Source organism: Vigna umbellata, chromosome 4 (genome assembly GCF_029865625.1).
Source record: "Vigna umbellata cultivar VRB3 chromosome 4, Vumbellata_1.0, whole genome shotgun sequence".
Taxonomy (NCBI): domain Eukaryota; kingdom Viridiplantae; phylum Streptophyta; class Magnoliopsida; order Fabales; family Fabaceae; genus Vigna; species Vigna umbellata.
The window spans coordinates 5,088,836-5,109,201 of record NC_142168.1 but is presented as its reverse complement, the minus strand read 5'-3'; the positions used below and the strand labels follow the sequence as shown (position 1 = coordinate 5,109,201).

The window sequence follows — 20,366 nt, the reverse complement described above, 5'->3', positions numbered from 1 at the left end:
TCTCATTTGTTCTTCTTCTGATAGAAAATGGTCGTCTGGTTCACACTTGAAACATATCCCCAAATTGTTTATAGATGTGGATATTTATCAAACTTTTTTAAATAAAGTATTTGTACACTATTTTAAAATATAAACTGAAATAATTTTTTTTATCTTAAAAATATAATCTAAATAAATTATGTAATAAAATATCAATATAAGTAAAATTAATTTGAAAAAATAACTTAAATAAGTTGTAATATAAATATAAATAAAATTAATTTCTTTAATAAATAATTTTATAAGTATAATTAAAAATATAAAATTATAACATCATTCAACTCCCAATAATTCTTCTATTATTAATATTTTTTAAATAAATTTATTTTAATAATTTAATTCTAGTAAATGGATGGTTGATATCTACATGTATCATGTATCCACAAGTAGGTAAATTTTTATTTGTCACAACCGATAATAAAATCACTATATATAATATGTATCTATTAGAAACATATGTTTTATATGTTATAAATTTAAACTAAAAAATATAGAGACGTGATAACAAATCAAATTAATATAAAAACTTTCTTATAAATAAATTAGTATAAAATTTGAATATTTTAAATATAAATTTTCTCATTGTTTTGATTTTTTATCTTTGACGTAAAATTAGAAAAGTTAACCAAGCATAAGTGTTCTCATTAATTAAGTAAAATGTCATTTCACTCGTCAAAAGTTTAGGTCCACTCTATTGGTCCATTTGTATCATCAATGGAAACTCAAAGTCACATGGTTATGTAATTCTTAAATCACATACGGACACACGGAATCACACACATGCACACACGCAGAGACTTCCACACAAGTGAACACTCCCACGCACCCACACGCACGCACAGCCACACACGTGTAATGAAACTTTGAATCGTTACTATACTATATAGTCAAACGTCCTTACACATAAGACCGAATGAAAAAGGTCATAAGGAGGGGGAGACCGGCCAAACAGGTTAGAAACCCATCAACACACACCATGCGATCCAGCCAAGCAACATATTGACTGCTCGATCAAGTAAGATGAAAGACCGAGCGGACACCTCCCAAATACAAACAAATATGGATGAGACAACCAAAAGAAAACACAACATATAGATAACACAATCAAACTCACCCACAAAACTCAAGTTATTTAATTCCAATTCATCAGTCATTCAATAACTTATATCCAAATCATTGACACATCAGAAGGATCCAATTCATCAGTCATTTAATAACTTATATCCAAATCATTGACACATCAGAATGATCACATATTCTCAATCTATATATAATCATCGCAAAATAAGATTAAGTGTCACCTCTCACCCTTATTTTACATAACTTCACCATGTAAGTATTCACTGATACATATAATCATACTTCATTAAGATTCCCTAAACACCTCTAAACATCACCTCAAATAAAGATTATTGGTAAGCGTTACTTATCATGTAATGGATCATAGTTGGACCGTGATTAAAGTTTCACTAATCTCATACTCATCTTGAAACGTATAAATAGAGACCAAATGTAAGAAGGTAGGTAACTGCACTGTGAATTTAAGATTTTACTGTGACTCCCGATTGGATTAATTATTGACCTAAGTCAGAGTGCCTTTAACAAGTACACCTCAATGATTTGGAAAACATACAAAGAAAAACGTTGGATTAGAACATATAGAAATACCTAAGCTAATTTGGACAAAAGCGTGAAAGAGTGTTTTTTTGGAGATACTCGACTCTACACCCGAAACAGTTACACAAGAAAGTTCATTTAGAAAAATTCTGACCCTCAAATCAGTAAAAGATTTTAGAATGAGTATGTGAGTAAAAATGATTATACGATTGTATGTACTCTATGTAATAGCATGTATTTATAGTCTTTTTAAACCTATGAATAACATGTTAATAGGTTATGTTATTTGTTAGAATAATTACTAAGTCTACTTGTTAGTGTAGTCAGTAGAACTAAAATAGGGGATAATGTGTTGGGTTATCTCTAATCATTGTACCTAGCAGTCTAGAACAGTGACTTGACCTTCTATCTCTCTATTGTATCAACTATTTATCTATATAAATAACAGAACATGAGAGGTGTCTTTTAAGCCCTCAAGAACATAATTTTATCTCAAGTTTATTGTTAATAGATTCTGTTTATATCACAAATTATATCATATATTATATAAATATTCTCTCTCCTTATTTTAAGGAAGTTAGGATATCACATGGATCTCACATTTGGATCCTTTGCTTATAGGGCCCTTTTAGGGTCTGTCAAATAATAATAATATTGTAAATATATGCCAGGTAGTATATAAGTCCTCCGAGCATGAAAGTTAATTTTTGTAGATGAACCATGTTGTTTAAATGAACGAATTTATATATGTTACTTTTAACTCTTGATTGAGTTGTACTTTTGTAGATGAACCATGTTTAAATGAATGAATTTATATATGTTGTTTTTAGCTCTTGATTGAGTTGTACTCGAACACTTATATTGTAAATCTTTTGTACGCTTAATTTATACTCTTGACTAAGTCTATAATCGGACACTAGTAAAGTTCTTGGAGTTTCTCATGTAAGTTCATGGTCTGACACTCGTAAGGTAGTTAGAGTTTTTCTCAAGTAAGTTCATGATAAGACATTTGTAAAGTACTCCGGGTTGTTTTTTGAGTAGGTCGGATAATGCTTAGGTTGTTTTCTAAGTACATCGTAAGGTATTTGGGGTGTTTTCCAAGTAGATTATAAGGTACTTTAGACGTTTTCCAAGTAGGTCATAAAATAGTTTAGACATTTGTAAGTTCTTTGACCCTAACTGGATTCACATCAAGATCTGTGTATCCTGTGAATGCTCTCCAACAATCATTCCATCATATGTCTCCATTCCAAGGTCTATAAAAAGAGTCCCTCGAGCTTCTAAGCTCATCAAAACCCATGGACATAAGTACTCCCTTCCTGGCATTGCTAAGAGGACCTCAAAATTGTTCATATGCACGGAAAGCACGATGCATGAATCCAATTTTGTGTGCACTGTTGAACAAACTCCTCTACCCAACCAAACCCCTTCATGAACAAGTCGTGTGGCACTACTACATCTGCCAGCCAATCGCAATGGTGATCAGACGGGGCTTCAGAATGGCTGTCACGTGGAGGTTTGAACAGGTTTGGAAGGCGCCGAGCCACAAATGTTTTTGTTGGGGTTGGAGGTGCTTGAACATCCTTCGTGAGTTGTTGAGTGCTTACCAACGTGTAAACATAAGGTCACCACTCACCTTTTCTGGAGGGTAGCTTCATTGTAGAAGCCTTTGAATTGTCGTAATGGAGCTGGGTTGGTTAAGGAAATACATTGTATAAAGAGTTTTTAGTTCTTCATTCTGTGTATTCTTTTTCTTTAAATAGGTTAGAGTAGAAAGAAGAAAAGCCCAGATCACCTATACCTTTACATTCCAACAATTTCAGTTTTACGTAGAGTAGCTTTGACCATTTTTATCAGGAGTTTTGGAGAGTTTACGCTGGAAGGAAGTTAGAGAACCAGACTACAATTTGAGCAGAGTTTTTCCAACCATCACATGGTAAATGGGGTCTTAACCTCTTTCTCTTGTACTCAATTCTTGATTCAATGCAGATTTACATTTTTTTTCACTATTGTTTCCTTGATTTATTGTTTTCCATTTTACTTTTCATTGCCATTTATGTTGCTTGCAATTTTATAGATTTCTTTTACGAGTTCTTGCAAGTTAAGATTCATGTAAATTCTCTCAAAATACAGACAGCCAACTCCAACAATGAGACTTTTCAATCTCTTAACAGACAGTTGTTTCCTTTAAATTAAAAGATAACAATAGATTTTAATTTTTAAAATATTTCCTTGAGCATTCAACACAATATATTAATCTGTATGAAAATTCACAATATTTGCATGCTCTCAATGTTGAACCACTTCAATAATTAAAGACCACAACCATGATTGGAAGATCAAATACAAAACACACCATGACTGACTAGAAAGCAAGGGGAGAGGAAGACTGGTTCAGAACTAAGCCATAGGACAAATCATCATTCACAACACAGCAAATCATGGTAGCTTTCTTTAAAAGTATCCAGAAAATCAGTAGCAAACAAAAACAAGAGCACCAACTAAGCCAACATCACAGAGACATAAAGAAGCAGCATCTTCTCTTCGAGTTCATTCTTACTGTAATTGATTGCTATGGAGTAATAATGTCTATTCAATCCATGTATCAGAGTTTGAAAAGTAAATTGCAAAAACAATAAGTAACGGCAAAAAGGAAAAAACAACAGCATCTATACTTTTGGAATGAAATAAAGGAACACTCACTTGGATAGATGGCCCAAGTTGGAAGTTGTTTGACCTGGCTTGTTTAGGTAACCCAGGCGACGAAGAGGCACTTCTGGTAGTAAACGAGATGTTGTAGGATGATCTTGGGGACCCTCACCGACGGGTTCTATAAAGCCAGCAGATGTGGGCACATCAAATAATGCTGAGTGAACGACAACCTCTGTTTCCAACTCCTGGTGACTCTAAGCTTATAGATCGTAAAAAAGAAGACCTTTTACTTGACTTCTAGACTGCGATATACTCTCTTGTTTTCTCTGTCTTCTGCGTTCTGTTCTGATTTCTTAATTTCTTGTAGTCTGATGAGCTGGCTATAGGCTCCTTCGGGATCCTTGGTGAGCTCATTGTGTGAACCTGATAAAATTTTCCTTATAGTCATGCAACGAGGAATATAAACAACATGTTTTAAATTTTTATGACCCTCCTAAAAAATGTAAGTCATGGAAAAGATACTATTACTATATTATATGTTTACCTCTTTAAACTATTTTTCCTTGATGGAAAACAACAATGGTATCACTTGTTAAGTTTCTTTACTCAAGAAACCTAAATAGTAAACTCTCTTCTCACTCACACACTCAATAGTAGAAATTATACTATATGTATATGTATTTTATTCAATCTATAACATAAAGAAAGAAGAAAATACAAGTAAATGTTCTCAAGGAAGCCTTCCTTCCTCCACTGACCAAGAGGTCCAGTCTAATCCCAAAACAAAACATCAGATGATGCCCTTTCCCCTCGTTCTGTTTACTATTTATACTATCTCTCTCTTCTAACAACCTAACATCTTTTCTCGCCTCTACCGTTCGGATTCTTCTCACTCCTCAAATTCTACAGTTCGGTTTCTACTTTCCCTAATACCGTTCGGCCACCAACCTCCCAATACCATTTGGCTACTCACTTCCCTAATACAGTTCGGTCATTCGCTCTCCTCCTCTCTTCCAGCCTCCGTACGGTATTAATATACCGTTTGGCTCTTACTTCTCTCCTCTTACCGTTCGGCTCTTACTTCTCTCCTCTTACCGTTCGGCCCTTACTTCTCTCCTCTTACCGTCCGACCCTTACTTCTCTCCTCTTACCGTTCGACCCTTACTTCTCTCTTCTTATATTCCTAACAAAAATGAGAGTTTTTCTGTTTATCATTATTCTGTCCAATGCCTCTTGTACAATTCTCTCAGATTCAGTATCAAGGGCACTTGTAGCTTCATCCAGAAATAGGATTCTTGGGTCTTTCAAAATCGCTCTTGCTATCGCCACTCTATGCTTTTGACCAACCATTGTATCTAGCTCTAAAATTCATAAATCATATAAAATTATAGAGGTGAAAGGACCCTTTCTAATAAAGATAGAAGTAAAAAAAAAAAACATATTTTGTCATGTACACTATGAAGATAAAAGTATTACTGTTAAAAAGAAACATGTGAATCCAAATATAGTTAGCCAGAAATACATATTATAAGTCTAATCCTCGGAGTCCTTCGATAGAGACAGGAGGAGAGAATCAAGTATTTGAAATTATAGATTATTAGAAACCAAAAGAAACACACAACTTACATAGAGCCAGTCAATACAATACAACAAATATAACAGTCACAACCTCTCCTCCTGTGTATCCTTTCTCGATTATCATTTTCGAACTAAACCAAATGCCCAAAGCATAGCTGCAGATAAAGACAAAGTATAGCATAGCAAAGCCCAAACCAGAAGCTCCAGCCTCCTGCACTCCATTGATGTAAGCCTTGATTAAGGACTGATTGTATTTAGTTATTGCTAGCCTCTCCACAGTTAATGACGCAACCTACATTAGAGAGATAAAGGTGATTTATATATCAGCAGTAACAAAAAGGAAAAATGAAGAGTTTGTTTTAGCCTGTGTGCCTACCGTCCGGATAGAGCCAATTTTCTGCTCTACAACACTTGAAGCTTTGGAATAAGCAGCTTGTCCCCTGGATGACTTGTAATAACCAGGCTCATCAGAGCCCGGGACAAGACAAGAAGTGGAATATAAGATAGAATACAAAATGCTGCCTCATCATGTGCATTTAGAACAAAACCTGCGGGAAAACAAAATCACCAAGATTTCAGGAAGTCATCACAATGAGAATGCATAATACATTCAATAATGTCGTCCCCTTCAAACTTCAAAATGTTTCCCTAACGTCGATGTGTACAGACAACTAGCATAAATGTAGACAAGGAGATAAGGTTCTTTTATTACATCCAACAACTTAAACCAAAGTATTATCAAAGTAATTTATATTTTTTCAAATTAAACCGAATCAAACTAGTCTTGGTATAAATTTCAGACTTTTCTTTTGTATTACTCTTATATTTTAAGAAACCCATTTATCACTTTTTAAATTTGTGGTCGGTCTTTTATACAAAATTTTGAAAGAAAAATAATAATTCTCTTTTGATAGGTTCTTTTAATCAAGAACCTATGAATAGCACTAGAAACACAACACATAACAGGTCCTCTGAATTATACAGCCTCCTTTTATTGCAAAAGAATCAAAAAATGGTGAATACAAGGTACTCAGAGAGCTTAACCTCTCCCCAAAGAACTCCAAGAGTTCTTGCACAATCAATAAGACTCCAAAACTCCCCGACATACACTCGTTCCCCCCTTTTATACCAACTACTAACAGAACTAACAGAAACCCATTTCCCCATTTCCCCATTTCCTAACTGCCTTGGCAGTTAGGCTCAGTGCCTTTATCTCTTCTCCTATATACAATTAACTCCCTAACATTACTCCCCTCTCCTCCAACAACCTTGTCCCCAAGGTTGAACTCCGGATATTGCTCTTGTATAGTCGCCTCATCTTCCCATGTGGCACTCTCTTGTCCCCCTTCTTGCCATTCTATCAAAACCTGAGGTATTTCTTCTGTCCCTAGCTGTCGAATCCTTTTGTCCAACACCTTCGCTGGCCAGAACATGGGGCCATCTGCTTGTAACTTAGCTGGAAGTTCCTTTTCAACTCGCTTCTCCCCCACAACTTTCTTCAGTTGGGAAACGTGGAATATTGGATGTATTTTGGCTGCCTCTGGTAATTGTAAACGAAAAGCTACCTTCCCCACCTGCGGTAACACCTCAAAGGGTCCACAATACCTTGCCGATAGCTTCGGATGCAACCGAGTTGGCATGGAAGACTGTCTATGGGGTCTAATCTTTAAATAGACCCAGTCTCCTATTTGAATGTCTGCTTCTTTCCTTTTCTTATTTGCCTGATTAATCATCGCTTCCTGCGCTTGCCTTAAATGCACCTTGAGCTGTTTCAAAGCCTCATCCCTTGTCAGCAAATCCTGAACCACCGATTCCACCGCTGTCTCACCTGGGATAAAACGGCTCAAAGCTGGTGGAGCTCTTCCGTAAACTATTTCAAAAGGGGAGCATCTTGCTGCACTTTGATAACTGGTATTATACCAGTATTCAGCCCAAGGGGGCATCAACTTCCAACTCCTCGGCTGCTCTGAGCAAAAACACCTCAAATACCCTTCCAAAATTCGGTTCACAACTTCCCTTTGGCCATCTGTTGAATATAGTGAAAAATTATATTTGGATTAATCTCCCTTGTGTAAAATACACACATAGGGTTCTCTATTTATAATAGAAGAAATATGGGCTAAGCCCAAAATACAAATGAGAAATAATAACAAACTAACTAAAAGATAAAAGATATAATATATCTAACACTCCCCCTCAAGCTAGAGCATACAAATTGTATGAACTAAGCTTGGAATAGATGAACTCAGTGTTGAACTAGATGATTTGTCTTCAAGAGTGTGAGGCAAACATAGATGGACTAACAACAGCTTGTGAAACTTCAACTTCAAAATTGGATGAAGGAGAGCAGTGGTGGACAATGACAAGCTGCAAGGACTGATTCCCAATCAATGATGGATGAGTGACGGGATCAACAGTAGTAGCTGAAAGCTAAGAGCTACAAAACTGCAGGGACTACACTAAATCCTCATCAATGATGGATGGGTACCGGGATCAACAGTAGTAGCTGAAATCTACAAAACTGTAGGGACTACACCCATATTTATGTGACTTGCAGTGTCTTGGAAACGTACTAACGTACTCCCCCTTAGTGTGAAGGGCGGAAATATGAAATATCACAGTTGCTGGACCACTAAAACAAAACCAATTATTAAGCTACAATGCTGAAACAAAGGCATCAAAGATCCAAAGACATGTTGGAGGTCCAAAATTCTTTGCTGGACAACTCCCAAGTGGTGATACTTAGCTACGTATCACAAGAAGATCGGGCTAAACTCTAGCCCAAGAAGAACTGACGCAGTTGCGTCTGTCTGAGACGGTAGCAACTGAAGCGGCAGTTGACAACTATAAAACTGCAGGGACTAAATTGTCATCACTGACTGATGGGGCCTGTAGTGGCTGGAAGCGACAAAACTACAGGGACTGCCATCACTAACTGTGTGATGGGGGCCTTCAGTGGTGGAAAGCACACGGCGCCTGGACAGCGGCAAACGGCGCACGGACAGCGAAGACAGACAAAGATGGCAGCAATGGCTGCTCTGGAGGGTCTGAACAGAGAGAGGGAGGTCCGGCGACGGCTATGGAGGTGTCGCGGTGAAACTCCGACACCGGGAAGGCGGCGCGTGCAGAACACGCGGCCGAGACTGGCCGAGAAGAAGCGGCGCGTGACAGCTGGTGCGGAGGCTTCGGAGGACGGGACCACTAGGGTTGGGTTGCGCTTCTCAAAGCGCACCTAACCCTTGACTTCGCCGGAGCAAACGACGGCGGCGGACTGGCCGGGAAGAAGCGCTGCGTGGCGGCGCGTGACTGAGAAGTGGCTCTTGAAACCGGCGTGGTTGGCCATCGTTCGAAGAGACGGTCCAGATCCGCAGGTCACCCGTCGAAACTGTGACGGTGGCCGGCGGTGGTGACGGCGACGGAAGCGGCGGCGACGGTGGCCGGCCGCGGACAGAAGTTGGCGGCGGACAGTGGCTGGCGATGGTCGATGGCAGAGGCGACTGGTTGCACTGATACTGACTATGGCACAGACTTCAGAAGAAGAGAAAGGGCTGTCCACTGAAATTTTAGGGGCTGCCGGCGGCCATGGCGGCCGGCTGCCGGCAGACAGCAGAGACCCCGGAAGAAAATCAGAGAACCTGCTCTAATACCATGTTGAATATAGTGAAAAATTATATTTGGATTAATCTCCCTTGTGTAAAATACACACATAGGGTTTTCTGTTTATAATAGAAGAAATATGGGCTAAGCCCAAAATACAAATGAGAAATAATAACAAACTAACTAAAAGATAAAAGATATAATATATCTAACACCATCCGTCTTAGGATGGTATGCCGTGCTCATACTAAGCTGAGTACCCTGCATCCGAAAGAGTTCTTTCCAGAACACGCTCAAAAACAGGGGATCTCTATCGCTGACTACTGACATAGGAATCCCGTGTAATCTAACTATTTCTTGGACGAACCTTTCTGCAACCGTATGGGCTGAATACGGCTGTTTCAACGCTATAAAGTGGCTGTACTTACTCATCCTGTCAACTACTACCAATATTGCGTCAAACCCGTGTGATTTGGGTAGCTTCACAATGAAATCAAGACTTATCTCTTCCCAGATGGCTTGCGGAATCGGTAGTGGTTGCAAATGACCCTGAGGAGAGGCAACTAAGTACTTATGCTGTTGACAAATCACACAACCCGCAACAAACTTTGTCACTGTTTTCTTCATCTCTGGCCAATATAATGATTGGGCAATCTTTCGGTAGGTGCGAAACACTCCAGAATGGCCTCCTGTACTCGTCACATGAAACTCTGCTAAAAGCTTGGGAATCCAATTTGATTTAGCGGACAAAACCAACCTTCCTTTATAGTGAAGGCGGTCATTCTCCAACGTATAGGCTTCGTGGCTAGTTGGATCCCCCTTAAGGTCCTCCATTATCTTCCGAAGCGCAGCATCTTCTTCCACTTCTTTCAAAACCTCTTGGAAATCATGCCAATAAGGCCTGGAGATGGCTCGCAGTTCTCCCTCCTCCATACCACCTTCTTTCCGGGATAAAGCATCTGCTACCTTGTTCGAGCTTCCCAACTTATAAACTATCTCAAAATCATACCCCATCAACTTGGCTATCCAATTCTGCTGACTGTGCGGTGTTATTCTCTGTTCCAGCAAGTATTTGAGGCTGCGCTGATCAGTATGAACCACAAACCTCCTCCCCAGTAGATGGGGTCTCCAATGCTGGATGGCCATGACCAACGCCATCAACTCCTTCTCGTATATGGACTTAGTACGCGACCCCTCAGACAGCGCCTTGCTAAAGAAAGCAATGGGCTTCTTATTTTGCATCAACACAACTCCCACACCACTCCCGGAAGCATCACACTCCACATGAAATTCTTGCGTAAAATCGGGCAACGTCAGCACCGGTGCAGACGTCATCGCAACTCTCAGAGTTTCCATGGCTGCCCTGGCTCGCTCCGACCACTCAAACTTTCCCTTTTTCAACATTTCCGTGAAGGGTCTCGCTAACTCCCCATATCTCTGCACAAACCTCTTATAATACCCCGTTAAGCCCAAAAATCCCCTCAATGCTTTCAGATTTCGGGGTTCTTCCGATTCCAGCACGACCTTCACCTTATCTCGATCCATCTCCACTCCTTGCTCCGAGATCTGATGTCCCAAGTATTGAATTCTCCTTTTCGCAAACTCACATTTTGTTGGATTTGCCACCCAAACATTCTGTTCCAGTAGCCGCAGAACCAAATTTAAGTGGTGGAGATGCTCTTCCCATGAGGGGCTGTATACCAAGATGTCATAAAAAAAAATGAGCACCCATTTCCTCGAGTAGGGCGCCATTAATCTGTTCATGGCACTTTGGAATGTCGCTGGCGCATTCGTTAACCCGAAAGGCATCACCAAAAATTCAAACAAGCCCTGGTGGGTTCTGAAAGTCGTCTTGTGGATATCCTCTTCACCCATCTGTATCTGATGATAACCAGCCTTCAGATCCAACTTAGAGAAGAACCTGGCACCCTTGAGCTCATCCAATAGTTCCTCAATTACCGGAATAGGGAACTTATCCGGTATAGTGGCTTTGTTCAATGCTCGGTAGTCCACACAGAACCTCCAACTTCCATCTTTCTTTTTCACCAAAATTACCGGGCTGGAAAACGGACTTTGACTAGGCCGAATAATACCCGCTCGCAGCATATTCGCGACCTGTTTCTCAAGCTCCTCTTTCATGAAGAAAGGATACCTATAAGGTCTTACGTTTATAGGATTTATGCCCTCCTTAAGCACTATTCGGTGCTGCGCATCACGTGAAGGAGGTAGTCCACCTCTCTCCTGAAACACCTTGTAATGGGCATGCAGAACTGCTCTGATTTCTACCTGCTGCTGCTCCGTCAAGTCATCCATCCCGTCACCGTCTGCCTTGGGTTCCACTATGCACATTTCCCAAACCAAGAACCATGACTCAGCATCCGTGATCTTTGCTAGTGCGCCTGGCTCTACCAACTGTCGAGCCAGGGCTGGATCCCCGATAATCTTCATCTTCTCTCCATCCACTACGTATTGCATGGACATCTCTCTCCAGTTAATAACCACTTCCCCCAGTTTTGCCAACCACGCAATACCCAATATCAAATCGACTCCTCCTAGTTCAAACACATACATGTCTTCCTCCACCGTCACATTTCCCAGCTTCAATTCCACCTTCTCACAACGTCCACTCGTCCATTTCTTGCACTCGTCACCCAGACTCACGGCGTAGGTGGGTGTTTCTACCACCGGAAGTCCTAGTTCCTCCACCACCTTTCTGCTAATGAAGTTGTGGTTGGCTCTGCTGTCAATCAAGACTACCACGCGTCTTCCTCCTATCAGCCCGGTCAACTTCATGGTCTTGGGAGGTGTCAGGCCCTCCGCCGAACATGCTGAGAGCTCAATGGGTTTCGCCTCTAGGTTAGCGCTTTCCTCCAACTCCCCCTCCTCATCTTCCGCGAGTAAAAGTACTCATAACCCCTTTTCCGCACATCGGTGACCCGGTGCGAACGGTCCTCCGCATCGGAAACATCTCCCTTCTTCCCGCCTCTTTAGAAACTCTAGGTAAGGCAAGTTTCTAACCATCCGATTCTTGTTTTCTCCTCTAGTTGGGTTATTACCCCTCGCATTAGTGCTATTCGCCACCGCCGAACCTTCTCTTCTGGCCGGACCTACTCCGTCTGTCCCGCCGACCCTTGTCGCAAAACTGCGATCTCCATCGCCCCTTACGATCGACGCCGAGGTTCGAGTACCCGCGTGAGTCACCTTGATCCCATTCCAAACTCATCTGCATGCACGGTTTATGGCGTCCTCCACGTCTCTCGCCACCCTAATCGCAACCATCAAGTCTGGGGGGCCCTGAATTCTGACTTGGCCTTTAATGTCTTCCCTCAACCCCGCCAAGAAGAAACCCAGAATCAACTCCTCCGACAAGCCCTGGGTCTGACCCAGTAACATCTCGAAACTCCTCACAAACTCTTCCAGCGTTCCCTCTTGCCTCATAGTGGCCATTTGTTCATAGACCGTTCCCCTGAACCCACCACCGAAGCGATTAATCAACCCCGTCTTCAAACCCATCCATGTCCAGTTCTTGGTTTTCTCCCGCCAATACTTGAACCAATAACTTGCGATCCCTTCCATGCTAATGTAAGCGAGTTCGACTTTGTCCTCCTCAGCCACTTTCTGGATGTTGAAAAGTCTTTCGGCTCGATTAATCTAGATGTATAGGTCTCCGCCCTCAAAGGATGGCAATTCCACTTTCTTCCTCCAGTTGTGCGGTATTCCCCCAGTATCGCCCCTCCCCGGATTCTCATTCACTGAACTGCTGCTTCCCTCAGAACCACCCCCTTGATGGTTTGCACCCCCACTCATCAACCTCATCATTTGTTGCAAATCGCGTCTGATCGCACCGATCTCCTCTTTGATTCCCTCCACCGTGATCTCCAAGTTATCCAGTCTTCCCTCCGTCTCGCTACCCATCACTGGTTCTCCTCCTATTGGATCCGGCAGGTCGGACCAAATGATAGGTTCTTTTAATCAAGAACCTATGAGTAGCACTAGAAACACAACACAGAACAGGTCCTCTGAATTATACAGCCTCCTTTTATTGCAAAAGAATCAAGAAAATGGTGAATACAAGGTACTCAGAGAGCTTAACCTCACCCCAAAGAACTCCAAGAGTTCTTGCACAATCAATAAGACTCAAAAACTCCCTGACATACACTCGTTGCCCCCTTTTATACCAACTACTAACAGAACTAACAGAAACCCATTTCCCCATTTCCTAGCTGCCTTGGCAGTTAGGCTCAGTGCCTTTACCTCTTCTCCTATATACAATTAACTCCCTAACATCTTTAAAAAAGTAGGGTTAAATATGTTTTTAGTCCCTATACTATCAAGCGGTTTTGGTTTTAGTCCCCCTTTCAAAGCAAGGTACATTTTAGTCCTCCTCCTTAAGGAAACTTTGATTTTAGTCCTCCAAAATTAATACCATTAAAAACCAGCTGATGTGGCTAACGATAGACTGACACGATTTTTTTTTCTTGCGCTGAGTCAGTGTTTCTCACCTTTTCTCCCTCTCTCTCTCGTCTCTTCCTTCCATCTTCCACCCAACCTCCCCACTGGTATCACCTCCCACCAAACATCTACAAATCTGCATCAAAATTTTGTCTAAGGGAATGAGAATAATCTTAAAGAAAAAGAGCACAATGCTTGATAAATTCACCTGAAAGAGCAAAGTATCATTACCATTCTTCGATCAGATTTAAAATTTGACCTCGGTAACATGTGAAGACAATTAATAAGATGAAATTATAATTCTGATTATCTCCAAAAACTAGAAAAGTTTATGGTATTGTGTCTAAGTTTTGTAGAGTAACCAAATTCCTCACCTGAATCTGTCCTCTGGCAGCTGCAGTATGCAAAATGGTGCAACCTTGAGCATCTCTAAACCCCAAAACGCCACAACCCTCTTCCACAAGCTGTTTCAGCATCTCCTAGTTCCCTCCTCTCGCAGCAGCATGAACCGCCCTATTCGTCATATCCCTCTCGTAAAGAAGAGAAAAGAGAGGAATCCGACATAGTGGCGCTGACTACGTAACCGGTGGCGACCCTAGTGGTGATCGGTGACGCTGGCAACACTCACCTCGCGGCTAGCGACGGCTGATTCGGCGGAGGCTGTGGCGCGGCGTGCAGCGGAGGCAATTTTTCTCTACTCTAGAGAAGAGACTCTAGTCTCGTTGTGCAAATGGAACGAAGATGGGAGACCCCTAATGTGTTCTGATTTAGATCCAAACAGTGTCAATGACCTTTTTGCAGAGGGTGGGGAGGTTGGGTGGAAGATGGAAGGAAGAGACGAAGGAGAGAGAGGGACAAAGGTGAGAAACACTGACTCAGCGCAAAAAAAAAACCGGGGTCAGTCTACCGTTAGCCACATCAGCTGTTGTTAGTTTTGGAGGATTAAAATCAAAGTTTCGTTGAGGAGGACTAAAATGTACCTTACTTTGAAAGAGGGACTAAAACGAAAATCACTTGATAATATAGGGACTAAAAACATATTTAACCCAAAAAAGTATGATCGAAACGTACTCATTTCTTTTACAATATTAAAATAATTAATATTATGTTCATAATATTAATAAAAAATAACTAATGGAAACATTCCTACAAGGTAGTTGTTTACATTCATAAGTACAAAAAATAAACAAATTATTAGTATGAATGATAAGGTTTACACTTCAAACTTTATGATTAAAATTAAAAAAAAAAAACTATTAAAGCCAGTCATCGAGATCTTTTACATAAATTAATTATCAATAAGGTTGAAATATTAGTCATAGTTGTAGAAAAAAAAACATGAACATAACAATAGTGTTAGAAAGGATGGGATGGAGTTAGCTTTAAATTAACATAAAGGGCATTAAAAGTACTTCTTGATGGTGGCTAACAAAATGTAGTGTTTGAAAATTGAAGAATTACATGTGAAAATATGCCTTCTTGCTACCAAACAATATATAAAGACTCAGAATTTATTATTGTTTTATGTGTTTCATCCTAAAGCACATAAACATTAAACAATTAACAAGATCGGTCATTAATCTGTAACTAGTATTTGAGAGCATCATTTCAAATTTCCTATTTTCTTTTGGTTTAAATCTAGAAAAACTTTAAAATATCAAAGTTTACTTGTATATGATATGTTTTTAATTGATTTACAGTTCACACTATAATTTACATAGAAGTTATAAACTCTAAAATAATGTTAAAACAGTATAAGTTTTTTTTTTTTAATAATTTGATCCAACTAAAATCATAAACATTAAAATGTGGTACCTTATGACATTTAGAAGATGAGCATTCCCCAGTTTCGAGTTTTGAAGCGTCCCACGGTCGTTCCACTCGTCCCTTGAAATTTGTATATTTTAACCAAAGCTTTTTTTTCCTTTCTCCTCAGATCCTTTCAAGTTCTGGAATGCTTTAGGGACCTTGGAGTATCCCAAAGGATCAAAAGCACCACCAGGGTATTTCTGCTTCCCTGGGTAGTGTGCCCCATGGAACTGGGTTGCCAAGGTAGGTGGCTTGGCTACCAGGAACTGCAGCCCATTCCTGAGCCTTTACCCAGTTTCCTGTAAGCAGAGGTTTATGGTAGTTAGGTAGTGCTTAATAGGCATGCAAACTAAATTATGCAGTCAATCAGTCAAGTTAGCAAACATAATGTTTTGAAATTAAATGAAAGTATAAGCACATATATTATTTACTCATTTAGTTATATATATCCTCACTTGAGTGAACTGCTTGTAAAACATTTAGGATAGTAAGCAATTATACAAGACTGAATGCATGTTTCTGGTACTATATTACACATCGTTTATATGATATATTTCAAGCTAAATTTTACCACTTCTAATTAAAGCAATTGAATGTTTGATAAAGCTTAAACAGTTGAATGGAAAGAAACCCCTTTGATCACAGCTGCCGGGCAATTGGGAGACACTTCCAATGCTCTCTTCAGATTTGCAAAGCAAATAAAAAAGGGTGGTGTTAAGATGTGGTCAACGTATAGAACAACTGTCACAATTAAAGTAATTAGCCAGGTGCAATAAAAGTATTGGGTTTATATAACCTTTATTATGTTCAGATGTTAAATATTCTTTTACATAACTTAAAGAAATCAGCCATTAAAATAAAATATCTACTCACATAATTTAATATCATTTATATAATTTATTGACATTATAGCTTAAACATGACAAGTTGCAAAATCACAAGACTATCCCCAATCCACTTGAATTTTAGCATGCACGTTGCTGAATTATATGTTAAAAGAATGGTTTCACAAAAATTAAATCCGATCAAAGCTAGTGTGTGCCATACTGATCTAGTTCCAAAGGGAAGAATAAGTAAAAAGGAGTTTTGAATCCAAATGTTGGCCCAAAATGAAAGTATGCAATATTTTTTTCAACACAACAGAGACTGTAAAAGTATTTGCAAGTCAAGATTGAAGAACCATACCACATTGACTATCGTGTTAACTTTTTGGCAAGCATACCAAATCGTTCCAAGTAATATAGAGTAAGTTCAAAGTATCGTTCTCCCAAGGACTTGTGCAACACATGACAATTCTTCCTTTTATAACTCAATTAGACATGAAAATGTACAAAAAAAGCACAAGAAACTTTTTTTGGTATTTTTATCAAACAGTTAGTGTGCAAGGAATTATATTTAAAAGAAACTTCGTTGGAATTGAGTTTCATGAATCATATGAATATAAAACTCTGTTCAATATTTCATTACTTCATTCAAACATTCACATCAAGGCATACTAGTCCTAATCCCTTAGCAACTAGTTCTAAATTAATATATTAAAATGATAATCCCTTAGTCAATTTAATATACAATTTGCATTAAGTCTGATGTTAAGAATGATCAAGTTATTGAGTCTATCCCTAGATCCCAAATCACTTAAGTGCTCTACATTCATGTTCAAAGTTACTTTCCAGTAATCAAAGACATTCAAATAACATTATATTTTCATACAATGATAATAAATCCTGAGATGTTTTCGTTTCTTTCTTTTGTCCCGAACTTCTTTTCGAAGAGATGTTTCTGTGGCACGTCTTTTAAAGCCACTTAAATTCATTAATTCGCTCAGCGCACAGGTATTGCGCTATGCAAATTTTCTTAACTATACTATTGAATTATTCTTCCAAATTGTTGAATCTTTTTTGTTTTCGCTCAATTCATCGAGTTTTTTGGGTTTCCGTTGAATAAATAAATATTTTAAATTTAAAAATTCTTGTCTTTTTTTCGCGAGGAATACTATACTTTTTTTAATAATTTCCAGAATACTTTGGATGATCCCTTTTGCTTTTTCTATTACGATATTTAGAAACAATTTGAATTTTTCACTGAAAACTTTTCGAACCCCAAAAGTGAAAAATTCAAATTGTTTCTTTTTTTTTTTTAGTTCTTTTATAATGGGGTCGACAAATTCAAATCGATTTTTCGTGGAACTAGAAAAAGGCAATTCTACTTCCATCCCCCAAACTGTTAAAAAACAAAAGTTCTTTTTTTTCTTTGAATTTTTTTTCTTTTCATTACATCGTATTTTAGATTTATGCCAAGGTTTTAGACGAAAAGGAAATAATATTTTTATTTGAATCCCATCTGTTAGCCATTTTTGAGGAAACTCTCTTTCGGATAATTGAACGCTGATGTTATTCGCTCATGGCACAGGTACTGGTGAGCTATGCGAATTTCCTTTTTCTGGCAGTGCGAATTTTGGCTTTCGCTTTGCGAAAATTGGCTGACAGAGTATAAATAATACACCATTTCTTCCACAATATTTTACATAACAATCTACTACCTATTACAACTTTTCAATGAGGAACAACATGAATAATTACAAAATTGAGCTAAATATAAAAATAACTCTTTTTCACACTTATCATATGGATGTGCCTTCCACTTAACACATTCCTAGTAGGGCACAATCTCATACTTCGTCCATTGCCAGCATTAGCCTTCATCTTCTTGGCATCACTAGAAGATCCAATCTTGGAAAAGGAAGGAACTCCGAATAATACACTTTTATCCTTCACCTTATTGCCTTCTCTATACAACCTATATTCTTCACTTCCGGTTATTCCACTGAAAGAATCAACATCATTTGCTCTTCTGATCACTTGGTTCCCATCACCAACAAGAAATGACCTTGTTGCCATGGATGGCAAAAAGACAGATTCTTCCAATTTGACTTGCTCTTCTGAGCCATTAGGCAACTTTCTAAGGAGTTTGAAGGTCTACTAATATGCCCATACAGATGCTTAGTCCTGTGAGAGATTCTATTTCCATGAGGACTATGGCCGAATGTTCCTGCAGACAAATCATAGGGTAGGAAACCACAATTGCCAACAACATTGGAGCCTTGCTCATTTCCATAATCATTAAAGTTAGATAGAGAAAGGACATCACTCTCACTGCAATTCCTGAAGAGCCTTCGAATGTCACTTTGAAGCCCTTCGTCAGAAGCCAAAAGACAATCCTCTGAATCCACATCTGAGGCCCTTCTATATAAAGAATCTCTCCCTGCTTGTGTGCAGAAGGGTTGGATTGGGGACACATCATTCTCAAAATAAGAATCCTCTAATGACAAAGGAGATGAACCATCGACATTCTTTGAAAGCTTGTTCAAATATCTAGTCAAACACCCAGCTCCAGCAATGGCTGCAACAACCCACGAAACATATAATCCTCTTTGTGTATATCATCGAAAACAAACAGGAAAGGAAGAGACTTTCGATAAATTTAGAGAAATTGGGGACACCATTTCCAGAAAAATAAAAAAAATTTCCCTGATTCACTGACCAAAGACATTTTTCTCCGAACTCTTATTATCAATTAAGAAATCTGTTACTCACTGTTCCATAAGTTGGTGGACGGAGAATCCAACAAGAAAAAGATAATAAACACGACGAATAAGAAAAGGGGAATGAAAATATTCACGCGGTTTTGTGAACTTGGAAAACATCCAATTCCAATGGCAGAGATGAAGAGGAAAAACAACAAAAGAAACCGTTTACGAGGAAACAGCCAAGAATGGAAAGATGAACTAGGCAGAGGAAGCACCTGGAATATGAAGATGTAGTAGTCATCCTCATAGAGGGCCCGCATGGCATCAACGGGCCTGACTTTTGGGTTTTTTGGCTTGAAAGGGACGCTGAGGCAAACGTACGCCTTGATTCTCTCTGGTCCAAACACCCATTGCAGGTTATGGCACTATAAGGAAGAAGAAAACAGAAACCTGGAGCTCCGATCGAACACCCATTGCAGGTTAGGGCACTATAATGAAGAAGAACACTGAAACCATGGAGCTCCGATTGAATACCATGGCAACGGGAAGGAAAAAGAAAATTGAAACCATGTTGTAGTTGGAGAGTGAGACTGAGCGAGAGTGAGGGGAGGCAGTTACTAGTGAGAGGGAGGAGAGGCAGTTGCGACCGAGAGTGATGAAAAGAGTGATGGAATCATGCATTCATGCATAGCATCTTAACTTAACCAAACTGCATAATTCATTTTATTGTAAAAACCAGTTTTGGTGCTGTTGCTGTCAAATTTGGTTTAACATGTGATTGAGGAATTGGACTAATTAGTTTGATTTGATCATCATTTTACATAGTAGGTCATTTGCATGGTATAAAACATAGTATAATCATTTAAAAAATAGTACTTCTTAAGGCACTCCAAATTTTTCATCATTAATAATGTTCATAGTACGAATGAGATGCTTCTCGGTAGTGATAGAGAAGGTGATAATAGTAAAAGTTGATTGTATTTATATTACAAATAAAGATACGATGATAATTTTGAAAATTTTACAAATTTATAAGTTGTGGTTGCAAAGGAACTGAAATCATTCATATATTTTGTTTTGATTTTCCTACAATCGA

At 39.0% G+C, this 20,366-nt stretch overlaps 1 long non-coding RNA gene and 1 pseudogene across 1 annotated transcript; both read right to left on the bottom strand.

The window, feature by feature from the left end:
• Positions 1 to 895: 895 nt before the first annotated feature.
• Positions 896 to 16,409, bottom strand: LOC148199084 (uncharacterized). The gene is made up of 5 exons (XR_015785673.1): positions 15,751 to 16,409; positions 6,263 to 6,434; positions 5,935 to 6,178; positions 4,360 to 4,731; positions 896 to 1,079 (listed from the first exon to the last, which is right to left on the bottom strand). It is a non-coding gene; the product is annotated as an uncharacterized LOC148199084 (long non-coding RNA).
• A 1,923-nt stretch (positions 16,410 to 18,332) lies between these two features.
• On the bottom strand, positions 18,333 to 19,590 carry LOC148199083 (uncharacterized; annotated as a pseudogene).
• Between the last annotated feature and the right edge of the window lie 776 nt (positions 19,591 to 20,366).